Source organism: Macrobrachium nipponense, chromosome 19 (genome assembly GCF_015104395.2).
Source record: "Macrobrachium nipponense isolate FS-2020 chromosome 19, ASM1510439v2, whole genome shotgun sequence".
In the NCBI taxonomy this organism is placed as follows: domain Eukaryota; kingdom Metazoa; phylum Arthropoda; class Malacostraca; order Decapoda; family Palaemonidae; genus Macrobrachium; species Macrobrachium nipponense.
In genome coordinates this window covers 57,355,468-57,373,463 of record NC_061088.1, presented here as the reverse complement: position 1 = coordinate 57,373,463, position 17,996 = coordinate 57,355,468, and the positions used below count along the sequence as shown (strand labels likewise).

At 45.1% G+C, this 17,996-nt stretch overlaps 1 protein-coding gene across 6 annotated transcripts in view; it reads right to left on the bottom strand.

Moving 5' to 3' along the window:
* Positions 1-17,996, bottom strand: part of LOC135217263 (tRNA pseudouridine synthase Pus10-like) — a 357,385-nt gene that overhangs the window by 196,505 nt on the left and 142,884 nt on the right. The gene's annotated exons all lie outside the window — the stretch shown is intronic.

The following is a 17,996-nucleotide window of genomic DNA, read 5'->3' as shown; positions in this document are numbered from 1 at the left end:
TCAATCAGGAGGCTATGTGAATGAGCGGAGATTAATTACAGGAAAGATTTTCACCTTCCTTTACAACATGGATTCAGTTCAACGTAGTACGTACTCCAGTCTGTGTTCCCCCCAATGTACAGTCATAGCCCGAACTTATGCAAAGTTAGGTTCCAGATCCCCTCATGCAGGGTGAATTTTCGCCTAAGTTTGGCACTGTCTCTAAAAATGATAATAAAAGCTTATTTCTGGAGTTTGAATACTAAATATGATCCTAACCATGCTCCCTAAGTATTAAGCTAACATGTAAACAAAATTAAAGTTACTGTAATTTCCATTAAAAGTTAGCTTAATCCATTATCCTTAGAAAAAAGCGAGATAAATGGTGGTGTAAAAATGTAGGAGAGTTTAAAGGTTACATATGTACTATTTCACTCTTCTTCCCCTTCTGACCGATCTATTTTTAGAAGTCTTCTCAACCTTGTTTTTAAGAACTTTATTGTCTCTTTCTCTTTGTTCTGAAATTCCTTTTCATAAACAAACTGCTTTTTATTTGGATTAATAAAACTCCTAGTTATGTGTCCATGTTTTACAGCAGTGCATTTACAGTTCTAGACAGCAGAGGTAAAATTAGATAAATTTACAATTATCTATGCACTAACTATGAAATGAAAGAGAGAAGCGTTGTCTTTATGTAAGAGTGAAGCTATTTATGAATTTTTACAGAGAGAGAGAGAGAGAGAGAGAGAGAGAGAGAGAGAGAGAGAGAGAGAGAGAGAGAGAGAGAGATTGTCCTTATGCAAGAGCATGAAATTATTCATGAATTATTACATAGAGAGAGAGAGAGAGAGAGAGAGAGAGAGAGAGAGAGAGAGAGAGAGAGAGAGAGATTACAAGGATTAGGATGTCTCAAAGACTTGTTAGTCCATTTAAGGAGACATCATGCTCATTTATCTGTAGGAGCAGGTTTTACTGTGCATTTACATTGTCCTAATAATTTTCTCTAGCTTTCTTTTAAACTCTTCCATACTGTTGCTGTTTACAACTTCTGGTGGCAGTTTATTCCACGTGTGACATATCTTGTCTGTAAAGAAGTTCCCACAATGGGATGTGTTATATCTATTAAGTTCTAGTTTCCATTCATTATTTCTTGTCTGGTTTTTGTTTAATGTAAATAGGTTACTGTCTACTTTTGTTATGCCTTTCAGTATTTTTAATGTTACTATTAGTTGTCCTTGCAATCGTTGTGTTTCTATGGAATACATGTTCAGGCTCTCTAGTTGTCTTCAGTAACCTACTTGCCTGATGGATGGAATTAACTGTGTGGCTCTTGCTTGTACTCTTTCTAATCTATTTATGTCTTTTCTTGGTGTTGTTGACCTAAACTGTACTGCATATTCAAGATGGGGTCTAACTATTGATGTGTACAGCTGCAGCACAGTTTCCTTGTTTCTGTATTTGAACTGCCTCTTTATGTATCCCACTAGTTTCTGTGCCTTCTTTTCTGCTTTTATACACTGTTTTGTGGATTTTAAGTCCTTGGTAATAATGAATCCGAGGTCCTCCTCTTGTTCTACACTATGTCATTCACAAGCAGCATGTAGCTGGCATGAGGGTTGTTTGTTCCTATTTGTAACACTTTACACTTATCTACATTAAATGGCATTTGCCATTTTTTTTACCACTCCTATTTTTATTAGATCACTTCTTAAACTTTCCACTTCATCTGGGTCTGCTGCATTTACACCTAGTTTGGTGTCATCTGCATATTTGGCTATCCTGCTAGTTAAGCCTACATCAGCGTCATTAATGTAAATAAAAAACAAGAGAGGGCCAAGGACAGAACCCTGGGGAACTCCGCTTGTTACATCTGCCCATTCTGAATCTTCACCATTTATTACGACTCTGTTTTCTATGTTAGCCAGTTTTCGACCCAGTCTGCTGTTTCTCCTACAATTCCTAAAGCTCTAACTTTGTCATCAGTGTTTTGTGTGGGACTTTGTCAAAGGCCTTTTGGAAATCTAAGTAGAGTATGTCTATTGCTATACTACTGTCGTAAATACCTAGCATGTTATGAAAAAACTCCAAGAGGTTTGATTGGCAGATCTGTTTTGTCTGAAACCGTGTTGGCTGTTTAACATTAAGTTGTTTCTATCTATGTGATCCACAATTTGATCTGCAATTATGGACTCAAAAAGCTTGCAAACGACTGACATTAGACAGATTGGTCTGTAATTTCCCGACTCTTCTCTTGGACCTTTTTTGTAGACAAGGGGCATTTCCTAGTTTTCATCCTTTTGGTACCTTTCTTTGTTCAGCACTGTTCCGGTAGAGTTTATATAGGTGAGGGACTATCTCCTCTTTTAGCTCTTTAATTTCTCTTGGATGAATCCCATCCAGGCCAGGAGATTTGAACTTGTTGAGTTTGACTATTTTGTTTGTAAAGTCCTCTTCTGTAAATACTATTTTGTCCAGTGGTTCTGCCCCTTCATATTTAATAGCAGGTTCCTGTATTGAGGTAGTGTCTTCAGTTGTGCATGCACTAGTAAAAAACTTATTCAATAACTCTGCTTTTTCCAAGTCTGAGTTCACTAGGTTACCTCTATTGTCCCTTATGGGACCTATGCTATTTTTTATTGGTTTCCTATTATTAACATGCGCAAAGAATTCTTTTGGGTTTTCTTTACAAACTGATGCAACTCTCTTGTCCTCATTTATCTTTGCATTTCTTACTAACTTGTCCACCAATCTACAGAGTTCTTTATGCCTGCTTGCTTCCATTGGTGTTGGGTGTGGGTTCATTGAATTGTGCAACCTCTCTCTTTCTCTCATCTTATTTTAAATTTCCCTGTTGAACCACTTTGGCTGATGGTTGCCATTTGTTAGTATTTGCCTTAAGGGTAGGGTATATATCTAAGAGCGTTTTTCTGTGTATTCCTCATGAAAGGCTTCCCACTGTTTATCAATGCCTGTGTTCTCGTCGTACTATAGATTTTTAATGTACTCCTTTAGCCTTTTTAAGTCTTGTCTGGTAGTCTAATCTCATTAACATCCTCTTCTCTCTTTTTATGTTGAGCATTAATTTGAAATTAGATAATTTTATGGTCACTTTTGCCTAGATTTGCAACTACTAAAAGGTCAGACACTAGATTATCTTCTGTTGATAGGACGATGTCTAGTATGTTGTTTCCTCTGGTAGGTTTGTCAACCCATTGGTGGAGGAATTCATTTTTTACAAAATCTAAAAGTCTCTCCTTCTACGTTTGATGCAGAGGCCATCGTGTCCCAGTGTACTGCTGCATTGAAGTCTCCCATTATTATGCAGAGTTTGTTGTTTATCTCATCGGACATTTGTGATTGGTGGGGAGGTCTGTACATTAGTATTACAGTTATCTTACTCCCTAGGCTGTTTACATTGATGCCAATCACTTCTTGCATGGTGGTCCCAAACATATAACATAACGCCTCCACCTTTTTCATTGAGCATCTTTTTTAAACAATTTATATCCAGATATCTGGTACTCTCCTACGAAGTCTCTTGTTGCCTCTTGTATCCATGTTTCTCTGATACCTATTATGTCTAGTTCCTCACTTGCTACCAATGCTTTGAAGATATCTACTTTGTTCCGAATGATTGCGCATTAAACTGTGCCACTAAGAGGGACTTTTCTATCTTCTCATTTGTCCTCGGTGACTTTATTAGTTTCCCTTACTGTCACTGTTGCATGCAGTGCTACTACTAGCCAGCTTCTGGGAGAGATTGAGAGAGACTGTCCTTATGCAAGACCATGAAATTATTTATGAATTATTAGAGAGAGAGAGACATTTGATTAAGAGAGAGAGAGAGAGAGGAGATGGAGATGGAGAGAAAGAGAGAGAGAGAGAGAGAGAGAGAGAGAGAGAGAGAGAGAGAGAGAGAGAGAGAGAGAGAGATTGTCCTTATGCAAGAGCATGAAATCATTTATGAATTATTATTATACAGAGAGAGAGAGAGAGAGAGAGAGAGAGAGAGAGAGAGAGAGAGAGAGAGAGAGAGAGAGAGAGCTTAAATCTTGTTTGGGTTGCCCCAGGTCCCTCAGTGTGAGGCACCTCTAATGTCTACCAGAGAGTTGCTGGTACATCTTCCGGTATATTTTGCATCTTCCAATCTTGGATGGTCTGGGATGCAGCTTAGATATTTGTCGAGCTTATTCTTAAACACATCTACGCTCACTCCTGATATATTCCTCAGATGAGCTGGCAACGCATTGAATAGACGCTGCATTATCAATGCTGGTGCGCAGTGGATTAAAGGGATTTTGACGTAGGAAAAATCTATTTCTGGGCGATTGGTTCGTGTCGCCCAGCGAAATAATCCTTTAGTTCATTATTTCTTAGGTAAATGATCTAACAAATACCAGAGAATAAACAAAATAAAGAAGAGGTCTGTATAACTGACTCGCTCACCCAAATAAAAGAAGGGCGCCGGTATGAACACTAGGGCGAGTGAGACCACTACCACGAACTTCTTGTCATTTAGAAATTTCCCACAACAAAATCCCTCAAGAAGAGAGCTGACCCACAGAACGGGGCAGCAACTACTACTACTACAACCCACGCTAAGGTGACTGCCGCGCCTCTGGTGGCCATCCTGAAGTTAGCAATCAATCTTGAGCGAAGGGTTGGGAAGAGGTGGGATTTCGATGGGGCGACACGCAACCAATTGCCCAGAAAATAGATTTTCCTACGTCAAAATCCCTTTTCTCGGGCTCAGTTCGTGTCGCTGCGCGAAATAATACCAGAGAATTAGCACAAGATTGAAAATAAAGAGGGTCTCAATAAAACTAAAATTTAACTACATACTATAATTATAACAAAATATTCATACAACTTGTTCAGACAATTCTGAATAAAGAACAATAACTAAATGTAACTTACAACTATAATTATTTACAAAGTATTTACATAAGTTACAGGTATGAATATCAAATTAACATGTGTGTGAAAAATCTTAACATAAAAAACACACTGAATAAGTTTTATAGATACCAATACAAAAGACAATAAACCATTGATAATGGGAGTGTGGAACCCTAGCATAAAAATAAGGGGATCACACTCTTAATGCTAATATATACAACCAATTGTGGGTGACCCTAGCATAAAAATAAGGGACACCCACTAGACAATCATAAGAGCAGCTAAGACTCAAGAGCAAGTGTAGAGTAACATGGTAGGTTAGACAAACTGTTGGTTGAGGTACGTAGAAAGGAGATCTGGATCTTCAACTATACTACTGGGCAGAGTCAGGGGAAACTATGTTACCCGCTGCAACTGCTGAAAATTTCAGAGATTCCAAAGACTTCAAGTAGTGACGTTTAAATACTGTCGGCGATTTCCATCCAGTATATTTTTTCAAATCATCAAAGTTCATATGTTGAAAATAATTGATTGAGGTGGCCACTGCCCTGACATCGTGTGCCTTAGGGAAGGATTCAGGGTTAGCTTGTTTAATAAAGTATAGGATCTGTTGCCTAATACCTTTAATTGATAAGGTACCACCTTTTTCTCTCCTAAAGAGGGGACCCGAAGAGGAGGAGGATGTCCTAGACAGAAAGGCTCGTAAGGTCATCACTGGACAAAGAGAAAGGTCTTGGGGAAGGGGTATGACTTTCCATGGTTCCCACCTCAACAAAGGATCCTCATTTTTTGCTAAAAAGCTGCGATCCGGAGAAAGCAGAACTTCTCCTGAAGGGAGAAATTCTACATGACCCGCATCTCTGGATAACGCTGACAGTTCTGAAATTCTAGCTCCTGAAGCCAAGCTTAATAAAAATAATGTTTTTCTTAAGAGCATTATAAATGAACATGTCGTATTATCTGTATCTGAAGCCAGTTTTAGAACATCATTCAGAAACCATGACACTGAAGTAGGCCTTACTGAAGGTCTAAGTCTAGCACAAGCCTTGGGAATAGACGAAAAGTAAGAGTCTGTTAAGTCTATATTAAAACCCAACTGAAAGATCTTCTTCAAGGCTGACCTGTTTGTCGTAATAGTGCTAGCTGCGAACCCTTTTTCAAATAAGGACCTGAAAAAGGATATAGCTGAGTTGACATGATTTTAATGTCCGATTCCCTCAGGAAAGATGCCAACTTTTTAACTGTAGCGTCATACTGCCTCAAAGTTGAATCCCTTTTATCTGATTCTAAGAAGAGGATATTTTGTGGATCTACATTTGCATCCCTATTGGCCGCAAACTTCATGAAGTCCATAAAGTTAGGGCTTTGAGAATTCCTGAGGAAGCGAACACAGTCTTCATTTGTACTGACTGGGAGAGTCTGGGATTGGGAATTCGAAGGGGACGAAGACCCAATTCCAGCAGCAGGGGGTACCAGTTGCTCTTCGGCCAGTCCGGAGCTACTAGAGCTATCTGACCCTTGAAAGTCCTGAGTTTGTTCAGCACTTTCAGAAGATTCACCAGAGGAAAGACATAAATCTTTTCCCAGTTGTTCCAGTCTATGGACAGAGCGTCTGTGGCATAGGCCAGAGGGTCCAGGTTGGGAGCCACATAACAAGGAAGTTTGTGGTTTGCTTGAGATGCAAACAGATCTACTTGCAGGCCTGGTACCCTCCGGAGTATCCATTGGAACGAACTGTTGTCCAGCGACCATTCCGACTCCAGTGGAACTGAACGGGATAGAGCATCTGCTATGACATTTCTCACTCCGGCCAGATGGGTGGAGGAGAGGTGCCAACCGAACTTGTCCGCCAGGGAAAAGATGGCTACCATGACATGATTCAGGTGTCTTGACTTGGAGCCTCCCCTGTTTATGCAGTGAACTACCACTGCGCTGTCCAGAACTAACTTTACATGAGAGTTCTTTGGTGGGAGTAACCTCTTCAGAGTCAGGAACACTGCCATTGCTTCCAATACATTTATGTGAAGCTGGCGGAATTGGGGTGACCATGTTCCTTGAACTTTCTTGAACTGAGAATATCCTCCCCAGCCGCTTAATGAAGCGTCTGTGTGGATAGTAATTCCCGGAGGGGGGAACTGAAGAGGTACTGACATGGACAGGTTCTTCAACTTTGTCCAAGGGCGCAGACAATTTCGGAGAATCTGTGGTATTGCTGACAACTTGTCCCTGGATCTGACATTTGCTCGTGAGCGCCAGATCCTGGTTAAGTCTTTCAGTTTGGCTTTCATCAAGATGTTTGTCACTGAGGCAAACTGAAGGGAACCAAGGATTCTTTCCTGGTTTCTCCTTGAAGCATATTTGTACCTTAGAAATTGCTTCACTGACTTCACTATTTCTTTCCTCTTGGCTAGTGGAATCGACAGTGTGAGAGAAGATAGATTCCATTGAATGCCCAGCCATTGAAAGCTGGACTCCGGAGTGAGTCTTGACTTTGTCCTGTTTATCTGGAACCCCAGATATTCCAGGAACTGAATAACCTTCTTTGTGGCTCTGCGGCATTCCTCGACTGTTGGTGCCCAAATCAACCAGTCGTCGAGGTACGCTACTACCATTATCCCTTGAGACCTTAGTTGTTGAACAACTACTTTCGCCAACTTCGTGAATACTCTGGGTGCTACATTCAGACCGAAGGGAACTACCTTGAAGGAGAATGCTTGGTCTCCCAGCTTGAAGCCTAGGTAAGGGCGAAAGTGTCTTGCAATAGGGATATGATAGTATGCGTCTGTAAGATCGATAGAGGTGGTGACGGCCCCACGGGGAAGTAAGGTCCGCACCTGCGAGATAGTCAGCATTTTGAACTTGTCGCAGCGAATGGCCAAGTTTAACTGGGACAAGTCTAAGATTACCCTTCTTTTTAATGAGCCTTTCTTTGGCACGCTGAATAAGCGACCTTGAAACTTTAATCGCTTGACTCTCGCTATTGCTCCTTTCTGAAGGAGCTCCTCTGCATACTCCGTCAATTCCTTCGATGGAAGTTGAAGGAACGGCCTGGGTGGAGGGGGGCCTTTGATCCAACTCCAACCCAGGCCTTTCGACACAATACTTTGTGCCCATTTGGTGAATCCCCACCGATGCCGGAAGAGAAACAGCCTCCCTCCTACCTTGGAGATCTCACTGCTGCTGAGTCGAGTGACCTCCGCGGCCTCCACGGAAGTGCTTTCCCCTGTTAAGCGACCTTCCTGATCCTCTCTGACGAAAGGATCCCCCTAGCCCTACCTCCCCTGGCGAACCGGTCAAAGTGTTGGAAGGCTTGGCCCTCGAACACCTGGTTAAAGGCCGGGGAGACAGCATAGGAAGTGGAAGGCTGAGCCTGAGGGGAAATCAGGTAGATTGGTTGAGCCTGGGTCTTTGACGTAGAAGGCTGGCCTGGCTGAACGACCGGCACCGGCAACACAGCCTGGCTGAAGTGCTGAGGCTTCTTTTGGTAAGGCTGAAACCGTTTGGTCTTTTTCAGTTTCTTGCCTGCAGAAGACGGGTCTTGGCGCCTCTTAGCAGAGAGGCCTCAACGGTCCTTGAGGCTTTGGTTGAGCCTCGTCGCCTCGCTTTGGACCTCTCTAACCATTGCTTCAGGGAAGAGGTCTGCCCCCCAGATGTTGGAGGAAAGCAGCTTATTCGGCTCATGCCGAATAGTTGCTTCCTGGAGGACATGTTTGCGGCAGTTGACCCTTGCCGTCACAAACTCGTACCAGTCCGATTGGACCGTACAAGTCTGTGATTTGGTCAACAATTTGAAGAGCGGCTCTGAAGCGTAAGATATAGCCGCTACCTCCGTCATTGCCATGGTGTTGATAGACCTGGCCAGCCTAGTTTTAGCCTCAAACTCGGCTTGAATGAGGCTATCAGGAAGTCTTGGGAGCTTCTCGCCGAACTGGTCCATCGCGCAGTCCGGCTTGAGCTTGCCTACCGAAAAAGTATTCGGCAGGTCCTCCCACAAATCTCCAAGCGAAGGGAGCAAAGGTGATGTGGGGTCTGCTTCCCTTAACTGAGGCAAGGGCTCTCCCTTTAGGCCAGCTGGGATGGTAACGCTGGCGATCTTAGTTAGAAAAGGGAGAGGAGTCTCTTCCTCCATCGTAAAGATGGTAAAAGGACTCTTAAATGCCTGGATTCTGGTGTTGGAGCAGTCCATCTCATCCAGACACCGGAGCCACTCTCTTTGAGCCTGGTCCCTGGAGTACAGCACTGTCTCCCTAGGGACCTTATCCTCCCTGTTCATAGCTGCCTCCGTCAGCCTGGCGTAGCCAATGAACGGAGGCTGAAGATTCTCTGGGTAAAACTCGAAATCTTCAATCCTTCGAGTACCACACTCCGGGATGGAAATGAACCTGTCCTGGAAAGGGGCGTAGGAAGCCACTCTCCAGGGGTTGTTCATTGAGAAAGGAGGAAGAGAATCATGGGGAGGAGGTTGAAGCAGGCCTACGCCAGGTGCCGGGGAGGCAGCTTGAGGGGCCTGATTGAAGCCGGACATTAGGTTTTCCTGAGTGGCAATCCTGTCCGATAGTTGTGAGAACATCTGCTCCATACTTGTCCTCAGAGAGCCTATCAAATCTCCCATCTGCTGCATCATCCCAACGGAGAAAGCGTTGGGATCGAAGCTAGGAGCAAATGTAGAAGTGGATGGGTAACTCGCTAGAGGTACCGAAGGGGAAGGAGAGACCACTGACTCCGCCGGAGTACGGGGCCTCTCCTTGGAGGACTTGCTCTTAGAAATTCTAGAGCCCGAAGCAGATGATTTACCCTTCTCTGCTCCGGGGTTAGAAGCCGAAGACTTACGAGATGACGACGCCAAAGAAGTCTTTTTAGATGACGACGTCTTTGTCAGGGTTTTCTGCGCCCTGTGACCCTTCACTTTAGGGACCACAGAAGCGCTGGGCGTAGTATACGAGAGCTCAGCTCCCTTAAAGCCTTGGAAGGAAGCAGGAGAAGCAGCAGGGGAAGAAGATCCAGTGGCGCCCAAGGGAAGCCCTTGAGCGTCCAACGTACCTACCTCGACCAACAGGTCGTCTACACCTACCATCGGTTCTACATTTAAATCCAGTGTGGCGACTTCCGCTGAGATGTCCTGGCCTGGTTCCTTCATACATGCAGCGACCTGCCGCTGGATCGCCGTCATCGTCGGGGCTGCCTCCGCTGGGTCGACGTACCCCATCGACTTGCCGCCGGGGAACAGCAGGGCAGCCATCCTCTTCTCCACGATGTAGGGCTGTCCCTTGGCGGCGTTCTTGCCGAAGCCGCTGACCCAAGCCCTCAAGGTTGCAAGGGCGGTCTCTCTAACCAAGGCAGCCTGGAAGAGAGGGTGTCTGTTAGATTTAGTTTAAAGTTGAGGGTCAACCTTAGACTAAAATAGCCTTAAGACTAGACAGTACCAGCATATATTTCACAATAATATGAGGAACTTAAGCTTAAAAAATATATTTCAAAACTTAAGCTTAAGATATAATTCAGAATTTATATCGTATGTATATACTGATGGAAATACTTACCCCGTCCAAAAACTGACTCACAAGATCATAGCAGATCGTACACGTTTCGTGGAACCAGACCTGCAGATTCCCGTGAGGAGTCGCACATGGAGCATGAGACCTGCAGACCTCATGCCCACAGGGGTCCTGGAGTACGGCGTTGCACCCCGGGTGCTCACAGTTGGTAGTCTGTAAGTGGAAGGATACACGAGTATCGATATAACACTCACAGGGCTACTCTAGTACTCCATTGCATGCCAGAGAATGAAAAATTTTTGGGCATAACCCCTCCCCTACTGCCTTAATAGGCATAAATGAGAGCTCCGGTGTATGCTGGAGAAGGAAAACAGAAGGCAAGGGAGGGACCCAGCTTAAGATAACTTATAATTAACTTAAGCATAAAATACTAACATAAAATCCGGAGGACGACTCCGAATCGCGGCGCTGTCCTACTCCGCCGGCTACGCCGTAGAGACGGAACGGTAAAAAGCAAAAGTGACCAACTGGAACGCATACACTCCGCCGGTAGGCGGGGCTACCGTACCTCCCTCCCCCGTAATCGATGGAACTCCAGGAAAGAGAACAGAGATCCGACACCACGGGGAAGAAGGCGAGGAGGGGCGAAAACAGTACTCAAGCATACAGCGGAGTGCCGGAGCAACAAAGGCGGGGGGAGGCCAACCCCCCGACTTCGCCACAGCGAAGCACCGTGAAGCAGGGAGACAAGGTCACTCCCAGCCAAGTGTCTGTCCAGACTCCCCTACTCCCTCCGCGTAGGGAGAGAGGGAGTCGGGCCCGGATGGAGCGAGCAAGGACAGACCTCCCTCCCCCCTACTCTATGGGAGAGCGGGGGGAGGGCAAGGCGACTGGGACGGGCGTCTGGCTGTACCTCGATCACAGGGTGACCACGGTACGATAACACAATATAAACAACGAAATCGATAGCCTACGCTAATGCAACCAAACTGATCAGAAAGATACAACAAACATGATGCAACAAAACTGATAATAAGGAAGCAACAAAACTGATAATAAGGAAGCAACAAAACTGATGAGGACCATGGGACCATGAAACCTAGGCTAAGTGAACGGACCAGACGCCCTAGGCTAATCAAAATATAATAAATAAAATAAAAGTAGGGGAAATAAAATATAGAAAGAGAAAAATCCAGGAGTGTACGACTAACCCGAAAGAAAGTCTACCACTCAAAGCTAGCCTGGGCCGATACGAAGAGCAATGGCTAGGGTCTGGATAGAAAAAAGACAATGCCTACGTAAGGTAGAGAGACATGCATGCATGATCTAAAACCCAGGCAGGCTAAATCCCCTAACAATATCATAATAAAAAGGGCTAGAGACGCACAGTAAAATAAGGGAAAAGTTCCAGGTATGGGAGACCGAGAACCAACCCGCCATGAGGCAGAACAATGCCGCCATGCTTCCGACCGGGAACCTGTATTTATACCTAAAAAACGGCAAACACAGGCTCGAGGAAGGAACGAACTAAAAAGGAACCTTTCGGAATACTTAACTTAGCCGCTGCGATAGCAGAACGTTCCATGGTGGCGAAAAAATACGCGAAGAAGCACAAAAACACAAGAGCAAAGGAAAACGTGTGCGTCTTGTAGCCTGCTAACATAAAGGATGGCCACCAGAGGCGCGGCAGTCACCTTAGCGTGGGTTGTAGTAGTAGTAGTTGCTGCCCCGTTCTGTGGGTCGGCTCTCTCCTTGAGGGATTTTGTTGTGGGAAATTTCTAAATGACACGAAGTTCGTGGTAGTGGTCTCACTCGCCCTAGTGTTCATACCGACGCCCTTCTTTTATTTGGGTGAGCGAGTCAGTTATACTGACCTCTTCTTTATTTTGTTTATTCTCTGGTATTTGTTAGATCATTTACCTAAGAAATAATGAACTAAAGGATTATTTCGCACAGCAACACGAACCGAGCCCAGAAAAGGGATTTTGACGAAGGAAAAATCTATTTCTGGGTGATTGGCTCGTGTCGCCCTATGAAAGGATCCTTAATATCATTCTTTCTAGGCAAAATTAATCTAAAATTACCAGAGAAAAACAAAATTAAGAAAATGTCAGTAAAACTGACTCGCTCACTCTTTAAAAGAAGTGTCGGTATGAGAATAGGGGCGAGTGGGAACACTACCACGAGACATTCACCAATTAGACCTTCCAATCAGAATCCCCACAAGAGAGAGCTGATACTAACGGGCGATGCGGCCGCTACTACTACTACTAGGGGACGCCATGGACAGCAGCGCCCCTAGCGGTCATCCTTAATCTAAGAACATCTTGTCCTGCAGGGGGGGGGGGGGGGGGCAATCAATACAGGGTGGGTTTCATAGGGCGACACGAGCCAATCACCCAGAAATAGATTTTTCCTTCGTCAAAATCCCTTTTCTGGGCTCAGCTCGTGTCGGCCTATGAAAGAGTACCAGAGAAACAGACAAGATGGGAAAAAAGGACAAATGAAAATCAGTGTAAAATGAGGGATATAATATAAGTAAATCAGTTATTACAGCATATAAACTAAGTACTTAAGGCTAACTTATTTTAAACAATGACATAAAAGAAAGTTAGTAATGTAAAGTACTTAAAATTACAGTAAACATAGTAAAGTACAATAATGCAGTGTAATTTAACAAAATAGATTTACTTAGATAACTTATTTACAAAATATACAAACACATTGTGTCCTACCCTAGCATAAAAATAAGGGTAGGTACACTGAAGTACATTATCAGTACATAGTGTGGATGTCCCTAGCAAAAAAATAAGGGACAATCCACTAATATGATCTCAGCGGCTAAGGCTAGAATATCCGAGTAGCATGGCGATAGGGTGAGGCATGTTGGATGAGGTAGGTAGAGAGGAGACCTGGATCTATACTACGACTACTATACAGTATCAGGGGAAACAATGTTTCCCGCTGCTACTGCAGAAAATTTTAAAGATTCCAAGGACTTTAGATAATGACGTTTAAAGACTGTCGGAGATTTCCATCCAGTATACTTTTTAAGATCCTCAAAGTTCATATGTTGAAAGTAATTAATTGAGGTGGCTACTCCCCTGATGTCATGTGCTTTTGGAAATGAATCAGGATTGGCTTGTTTAATGAAGTAAAGGATTTGTTGTCTAATACCTTTTACTGATAAAGTACCACCTTTTTCTCTCATGAAGAGAGAACCTGAGGATCTTGAGGATGTACGAGATAGAAAGGCTCTTAAAGTTGATACTGGGCAGAGAGAAGGGTCTTGCGGAAGTGGGATGACTTTCCAAGGGGCCCACCTTGCAAGAGGATCCTCCTTTTTAGCCAAAAAACTACGATCCGGAGCAAGCAGAACTTCTCCTGAGGGGAAGAATTCCACATGACCCGCATCTCTGGATAGAGCCGACAGTTCTGAAATTCTAGCTCCTGAAGCTAGCTTAATAAGAATAATGTCTTTCTAAGAAGCATTATGAATGTACAAGACGAGTTGTCAGTATCTGATGCTAGTTTGAGGACATCATTTAAGAACCATGAGACTGCAGTAGGCCTTTGAGAAGGTCTAAGTCTAGCACAGGCTTTAGGGATAGACGTAAAATAAGATTCAGTCAGATCTATCTGGAAACCTAACTGAAAGATCTTCTTCAAAGCCGATTTATGAGTAGTAATAGTGCTAGCTGCTAAACCTTTTTCAAACAAGGATCTGAAAAAGGATATAGCTAAATTAACTGTCATGGTTGTAGTGTTTGATTCTTTCAGGAAGGATGCTAATTTTTTAACAGCTGAGTCATATTGTCTAGTAGTTGACTCTCCCTTATCTGATTATAGGAAGAGATGTTTTGTGGATCAATGTTAGCATCTTTATTAGCCGCAAACTTCATGAAGTCCATAAAGTTAGGGTCTGAAGAATTCCTGAGGAAGCGAACACAGTCCTCATTTGTACTGCTTGTGACAGCTTGGGATTGGGAATCCGTTGAGGTCGGAGACCCAATTCCAGAAGCAGAGGATACCAGTTGCTCTTGGGCCAGTCTGGAGCAATCAGGGCTACTAGTCCCTTGAAAGTCCTCAGCTTGCTCAAGACTTTCAAGAGAAGATTCACTGGAGGAAAAACATAAATTTTTCTCCACTGATTCCAATCTAACGACAGGGCGTCCGTGGCATAAGCCAGAGGGTCCAGGTTGGGGGCCACATAGCAAGGGAGCTTGTGGTTCGCTTGTGAGGCGAAGAGATCTACTTGGAGACCTGGGACCCTCCGGCATATCCACTGGAATGACCCGTCGTCTAGGGACCATTCTGATTCCAGAGGGACTGACCGGGACAAGGCGTCTGCTATCACATTTCTTACCCCCGCCAGGTGAGTGGCGGACAGATGCCATTTGTGTTTGTTTGCTAGTGCAAAGATGACTATCATGACATGGTTCACATGCTTGGATTTGGACCCTCCTCTGTTGATGCAATGAACTACCACTGCACTGTCCAAAACTAGTCTTAGATGAGACTTTTCCGGGGGAAGAAGTCTCTTCAGGGTAAGAAATACTGCCATTGCTTCCAGAACGTTTATGTGGAGCTGGCGGAATTGAACTGACCAAGTCCCCTGAACCTGTTTGAACTGAGAATATCCCCCCCACCCGGACAGGGAAGCATCCGTGTGAATGGTTAACACTGGAAGGGGATATTGAAGGGGTACCCGCTTGGCCAGGTTCTTTACTTTTGTCCATGGACGGAGTTGATTGCGAAGGATCTGTGGAATTACTGACAACTTGTCTCGAGATTTGGCGTTTGCTCTCGATCGCCAAACTCGATTTATATCTTTCAGCCTTGCTTTCAGGAGGATATCTGTCACTGAAGCAAACTGAAGGGAACCTAGGATTCTTTCCTGGCTTCTCCTTGATGTTTGCTTGCATTGAGAAAATGTCTGACAGACTTTGCTATCTCTTTCCGTTTGGCCACTGGAATTGACAGATTGTGGGAAGACAAATCCCATTGGATTCCTAGCCACTGAAAACGAGACTCCGGAGTAAGTCTGGATTTCGTTTTGTTTATCTGGAACCCCAGATGTTCCAGAAATTGAACTACCTTTTTCGTGGCTTTGAGGCATTCCTCGACTGTTGGTGCCCAGATCAACCAATCGTCGAGGTATGCTGCTATCATTATTCCCTGAGTTCTCAATTGTTGCACACTACTTCTGCTATTTTCGTGAATACCCTGGGGGCTACATTCAGACCGAAGGGCATCACTTTGAATGAGAATGTCTGATTTCCTAGCCTGAATCCTAGGAATGGGCGGAAGTGTCTGGCTATAGGGATATGATAGTATGCGTCTGTAAGATCGATGGAGCATGTGACGGCTCCACGAGGAAGTAAGGTCCTTACCTGCGAGAGGGTAAACATTTTGAACTTGTCGCAACGAATGAAAGAGTTTAGCCTTGACAAGTCTAAGATTACCCTTCTTTTTGTTGAGCCTTTCTTTGGCACGCTGAATAAGCGACCTTGAAATTTTAGATGCTTGACTCTCGCAATAGCTCCTTTCTGAAGGAGTTCCTCCGCATAATCTGTCAATTCCTTTGATGGTACTTGGCGGAATGATTTGATTGGAGGGGGATCTTTGATCCAACTCCAACCCAATCCCTTGGACACTATGCTCTGTGCCCAATTGCTGAACCCCCACCTGTGACGGAAGAGGAACAGCCTCCCTCCTACCTGGGGAGCCTCATTGTTGATGGGACAGGGTTGACCTCCACGCCCTCCTCTGAACTGCCTACTCCTTGCCGCCCTTCCTGTGCCACGCTGGCGAAAGTGGCCTCTCGCCCTACCTCTCGATTGCCTATTAAAGGGAGGGTAAGCCTGACCTTCATACATAGGGTTGAAGGCCGGCGAGAGTGCGTAGGAGGTCGAGGGTTGTGACTGAGGAGACAGCAGGAGGATGGGCTGGGTCTGCTTCGATGTAGAAGGTTGTCCCTGTTGGGTAACCGGGACGGCCTGAACGAATTGCTGCTGTTGCTGGTGTTTCTGGTAAGGCTGGAACCTTTCACCAGACTTCTTTGGTTTCTTACCAGCAGCGGGGGCGGATTCTTGCTTCCTCTTAGAGGAGATACCCCACCTAGCTCTAAGGCTCTGGTTGAGCCTAGCAGCCTCGTGGTGTACCTCATTTACAGCGGACTCTGGGAAGAGATCCGCTCCCCACATGCTGGAAGCCAGGAGTCTATTAGGTTCGTGCCTAATAGTGCACTCCTGCAGAACGTGCTTTCGGCAATTCCTCCTAGCTTGGAAGAAGTCGAAAGCATCCGTCTGAACCGTCTGAAGCTGGGACTTGGCCAGAATCTTAAACAAAGGTTCTGTGCCATACGAGAGAGCAGCCATCTCTGTGATAATCAGAGAATTGAGGGACCTGCCAAACCTAGTTCGAGCGTCGAACTCTGCCTGAATCAAGGAATCAGGCAGCCTTGGGAGCTTTTCGCCAAACTGGTCCATAGCACAGTCCGGTTTGAGCTTACCAAGCGTGAAAGTGGCAGGCAAGTTCTCCCACAATTCTCCGAAAGCTGGGAAGAGCGGAGAAGTAGACTCTGCTTCCCTCAGCTGTGGCATGGGCTCATCCTTGAGGACTGCCTGAAGAGTCGTTTCTACTATTTTTGTAGCGAACGGAAGAGAAGCCTCCTCCTCCGTCGCAAAAATGGTAAAAGGACTCTTGAAAGCCTGGAGCTTGGTGTTGGTACACTCCCAGTCCTCAAGGCAGTGAACCCATTCGCGTTGAGCGTGATCTCTACTATAGAGAACGTTCTCCCTGGAGATCTTGTCCTCCCTAGTGAGTGCCGCTACGGTCAGCCTAGCATAACCAATGAAAGGCTGCGTCAATCCCGGAGGATAAAACTCGAAGTCCTCAATCCTTCGAGTTCCACACTCCGGGACAGAGATCATACCATCTTTGAACGGAGCGTAAGTGGCCACTCTCCATGGGTTCTCCATGGAGAAAGCTGGTAGCGACTCATAAGGTGGAAGCTGGAGAATACCAGCACTTGCTACTGGGGAGACTGGAAGAGGAGCCTGAGCAAGCCCAGCTACTCGGTCCTCATTCTCTCTAACTCTGTTAGAGAGATCTTGGATGGACTGGCCCGACTGAGACAGAGTGCTCGACAGTTGTGCGAACATCTGTTCGAACTTTGTTCCTAGGGCGGAGACTTGTGAGCCAACCATCTCACCTACCTGTTGCATCACCACTGCTGAGAAAGCAGTGGGATCAAAGGTGCTAGGTCCCGCTACTCCAACCGGCGTTGCCGGAGTGGATGCGGTGGAGGCCGGAGAAGGCATTGGCTCAGCGGGAGCGCGAGCCTTCTCCTTAGAAGCCTTGCTTCTAGAGCTCTTTGAATATGAAGAGCTCGGCTTAGCCTTCACCGCGTCAGCATAGGAAGTCGAAGACTTCTTAGCTGAAGAAGACGACGACGACTTTTTAGAAGTCGTCTTAACAAGGGTCTTCGGTTCTCTCTGTCCCTTCACCTTTGGGGGTACAGAGAGAGCGGGAGAGCGGGTAGGGATCTCAGATCCCAAAAAGCCTTGGAAAGAAGCAGTAGAAGAAGGGACAGGAGAAGATCAGGGAGCGCCCAAGGAA